At 33.7% G+C, this 4,941-nt stretch overlaps 1 protein-coding gene across 4 annotated transcripts in view; it reads right to left on the bottom strand.

Moving 5' to 3' along the window:
* Positions 1–4,941, bottom strand: part of USP32 (ubiquitin specific peptidase 32) — a 223,695-nt gene that overhangs the window by 89,882 nt on the left and 128,872 nt on the right. The window lies entirely within an intron of this gene.

The raw sequence follows: 4,941 nt of genomic DNA, 5'->3' as shown, positions 1-4,941 counted from the left end.
GCTGGGACCACAGGCGCCCGCCACAATGCCCGGCCATTTTTTGGTTGCAGCCATCATTGTTGTTTGGCGGGCCCGGGCTGGGGATTCGAACCCACGACCTTAGGTGTATGTGGCTGGCACCTTAGCCGATTGAGCCACAGGCGCCGAGCCACCCTATCCTATCTTAACACTCTTTATATCTGAAACCTAAAGAGAGGTTTCTACTTAAAGGGCCTAGGAGCGTGATTCTTTCGAAAGCAAAAATATAAAAATGAAAAAAAAAATCCTGTATTGGGAATGCAGTCTTTTGTACATATCATCACACTTTAGTAGATGGAAAGTAGACGGAAGGACTGAGATTTTCAGAAGGACATTGTTCTAATTTATTCTGACAGAGAAGGAAAAGTCCAGGGAAAGGATCATATCTGCAATAGCAGAAAACAAAAATGGTCCTGACGATGTGTAACTGATTTTACCTAGTCTGTAGCAGAATACTCTCCTGGAAACTTTTTGACTTGGCAACCCCTAAGAAATTCTCTTAAAGATTCACAAAACCTTAGAGGAGGGATTCCAAGAATTATAATGAAGCTACTGTACAAGTCTAGCATTTAAAGGGAACTAATTGCATGCTAATTACTAAGCGTAATTACACAACGAAATGACATGGTTATAACACAACATAGTTTTACAAAAATTTTTTTCAAAAAATTGAAATTAACCTTTATTATCTTTATTAAGCTTCTATACCGTTAATTATTTATACCAATTTAACCTTGGAGCATGAAAATTAGCACCTATTATTTTTTGTTTGTTTGTTTTAGCACCTATTATTAACATTTAGTAAAATTAGTAAAATCAATAAACCAAACATCTTTTCTCCATCATGGACCATGGTTTATGAACCTTGAGACTACTGACATTTGTATAATTCTTTTTTGCAGGAGGCTGTTCAGTGTACTAACTACAGGATGAGTGGTTAGAGGTAGCATCCTGGCCTCTATCCACTAGATGCCGATAAAGGCCCCAAAGTTGTGACAACCAAAAATGTCTTCAGATACTGTCAAAATGTCCCATAGGAGCCAAAATTACGCAGTAGAGAAATATTTCCATAGATCCTTTTACAAATAATGCTTAGCAAGTGATCTATGAAATACTATTTTCATAAATACACTCATTTACATTGAATAGCATGTTAAAATAAATGCTGAAAAATATATTTTCCAAAACAACAAACACTCAAATACCATTCTGAGTTCCATATCAGCTTCATTCATCTTAAGCCAAATCACTATTCAAGCAACTTAGACATAATTCGGAGATTAGTGCTATTACAACTGGATCTAGAGTCAGAAAAAAAACAAAATTCTTCCATAAACTGGTATCAGAAGTATTTTGCAAATTAAATAAAGAAAAAATGTTTTAAATTAAGAAGGTAAAATCTTAAAAGACAAATATTTTAGGTGTATACTATTTTCATTTCCAACCCATACAAATGTTCCTTATATCACAAGAGAGCTTGATAATGAACTGTAACTATATCATGAGGTTTTATGTCAGAAGTTTTAAACATGTTGCTTGATAGCATTCATCTGTCCAATTAAGAAAATAAGAGAATAAACGTAACTTGCATATTTGAAATGCTACTTTATTACTACAAATACAAACAAGGAGAAACAAAACAAGCTTAGTGGAAATTAAGTCATTTCCAAAGCCTCTGATATATACTTCTGTACTAATAATTTTATTATGGATTATCTTTAATTATGAAAGTAATTTTATAATTCAATACTTAGAAAACAGAAAAGAAATTGTATCACAACTCATGCTACCATCCTAAAACAACCATTAACATTATAATTTTGACTTTGGCCAGTTTTTTTTTTTTTTGAGACAGAATCTCAAGCTGTCGCCCTGGGCAGAGTGCCTTGGCATCACAGCTCACAGCAACCTCAAACTCTTAGGCTTAAGTGATTCTCTTGCCTCAGCCTCACAAGTAGCTGGGACTACAGGCGCCCACCACAATGCCCAGTTGCTTTTTTGGTTATTGTTGCAGTTGTCATTGTTGTTTTTTTAGCTGGCCCAGGCTGGGTTCAAACCCACCAGCCTTGGTGTATGTGGCCGGCGCCCTTCCTATTGAGTACAGGTGCTGCCCACTTGATGCTTTTATTACACAGTAGTACATTTTGTTGCATGGTAAACACTGAAAATGCAGGTAATCAAGAGAAAAAAAGAAAAAACACATAATTACATGTTAAAATATATAATTGTAAACACAGTAGAATTTGTATTTAATTGAATGTCACCTGGTTGCTTAGAAAGATTATTTCCAATATTTTCTATTCATTATATGATTTCTCAAATTATACAAAATTCTAGTTTACAGTTTCAAATAATCAATAGGCTAAATTTATTTTCAGATTTTGCAACAAAATCATCAAGACTACAAGACAATAAAGATAAAATTTTCAAACAGGAATGAACATTGCGTCATACTGCTTTTTTTAAAAACCAAATAATATACTATATTGTAAACTTCTGATGAATTAATGCTTGTAATGGTCCAATTAATTTGGAATAAGAACTAAATTTTAAAATATATAAAACTTCTTCTTAAGAATATTGCTTTCATTTTTTAATACTGACATATCTACTTTAAATAATCCAGATAAGTGAATTTTTTTTAAAGGAGAGGATATTTAAAAACTGTAGTAATAAGAAGAATATCAAAGGTATCTGATAACATATATTGAGATTCCTGAATAAGATATCCATTCATTCCATTTATGATGTTAAAAAAAGAGAAAGAAACAAAGAATGAAAAAGAGAAGAAACCTCTTCGTTCCTCCAGAGACACATTAGCTTTCTCAAGTTCTAAACTTTCTTCCAAGTAGTAGATCAGCATATAAAAAATCTGACCCTGAAACAAAAGGAGGAAGATAGTAGCCTTGACATGTTTCTTATTTCTACACATCTAGGTTTTGATAATCTCAAGTGGTATTCTTCTGATCAGTGTTCACATAATCCAATAAATTCGAATACAAAGAAAAATCATATGAACTTTGAGTTTTTTAAATGTCAAAACCCATATTTATCAATCTCCTTAATAATATACAATTCTTTGCTAAAGCAGAAGTGTGGGGGGAAAAGTAGAACATATTTACAATAAAAAAAATGACCAGACAGGTGGTCACAGTCACCAATGACAACCATGCTTTAGTACTGACTTTTAAGCTTACATTATCTATTAATTTTCTAGATATGAGCCCAAATTCCTTAATCAAACATTTGTCAAAAGCAAGCTAAAGTAAATTACTTATACGACACTATTATTACCATTTTACATGAACTGGCAGCTGAATTGCTGGGAAGGGGGATCTCAACTAACTTTAATTTCACTTAAAGACGTTAGAGGCAGTAATTTCAGTAGTTTCTCTATTCACAATCTGTAAATCAATACCAAAACTTATATTAAATTGGCTAAATAAGAAGGAATTTATCACCCACCTAGATGTATAACTTCTGGGTCACAACAGCAATATACCAGGTTCTCAACATTCTAAATAATTCTTGGCCTGCACTTGGGCCATCTTAATCAAGTCTCACCTCTCCAAAGACTCCAGCTGCAAAAATAGCTCTTTAACACCAGAAGTGATTCCTCATCAAAAAAGCCAGGCACAATATCCAAATACTTTCATACAGTAACACAGTTCTTTAACATTTTTGAAAAGACAGCTTCCTCTCATAAGCAACGACCTTCTGAGATCTACTTAAAATGGCTGTAAGCCTTACATCATTACTAACAGATAAGAGGATAATGAAGGAGAGGCACACAGATTTACTAGGTAGTTTATAGTGTAAGAATCACTGAAGTACTTTTTTCTCTATTGAATGAAGGCTTTAAAACTATAAACTAAAACATGGTAAGGGGACATTATATACATGTCATATATTTTTAGTTGGGATAAATGCTAAAACAGGGACAATATAAAATTTCTTGAGTTAGATACAAAAAGAGAAATGATTAAAATGAATTAAAAAGCTCTAAAATTCACCAAAAATATAACATAATTACTTCAGAATACACATTCTACCATTCAAAGAAATCATTGTGTTAGTAGGCTGAGCACATTATGATATATTTTGGGGAAACTGCAGACACTCTTTCTTTATTTGAAAATATATTCATAAGAAAGAATAAGCACACATATTTTCTTCCAAATAGAAATGAATTCTGAAGAAGACTATGATGAACATTAAGAAAAATAACACAGTGATAGTTTTTTTGTTTGTTTTGTTTGTTTTTGAGACAGAGTCTTGCTCTGTTACCCAGGGTAAAGTGCTATGGGCATCATTGCTCACTGCAACCTGAAACTCTGAGCATAAGCAATCCTCCAGCCTCAGCCTCCTGAGTAGCTGGGACTAACTACAGGTGTGCCATAGCACTCTATTTTTAGTGAGATAGGGCTCTCACTCTTGTTCAGGCTAATCTTGAACTCCTGAACTCAAATTAATCTGTCAGCTTCAGCATCCCAGAGTGCTAGGATGACAGGCCTGAGCCACCATGCCGGGTCTTCAATGATAGTTCAAACCTTCTATTATCTATCTTGCTGTTGGTAAACAGATAATCATTAAATGCTCTCTCCTGGATCAAACAAAGTTAATTATTCAAGAGAAATGAAAAGCAATCATTTGTAAGTTTCCTAAGGGGGAAAAGAATGAATTGGGAAGGTGAATCTCCAAGATAGTCTGAAGTGAGCCTGAAGAAGATAGCTCACCACAACCACAACTACCGTGTGACAAACCTCTTTTGTGTGTAATTACAAGCTGCTCATAAAAGATTAAAGGGTAAAATCACTATGTGTTAATAAACTGTCTCCAAGCCCTAAAATGACACTCAGCACATATCTATAGGTTCAAACATCCCAATTTTGCCACCTATTAGCCATTTGATCTTTTTTTTTT

The sequence above is a fragment of the Otolemur garnettii genome, unplaced genomic scaffold (genome assembly GCF_000181295.1).
Source record: "Otolemur garnettii isolate 467f Iridium unplaced genomic scaffold, OtoGar3 scaffold00094, whole genome shotgun sequence".
Classification (NCBI taxonomy): domain Eukaryota; kingdom Metazoa; phylum Chordata; class Mammalia; order Primates; family Galagidae; genus Otolemur; species Otolemur garnettii.
Note: the sequence above shows the minus strand (reverse complement) of the source record. Positions and strands in the feature narration are given on the sequence as shown.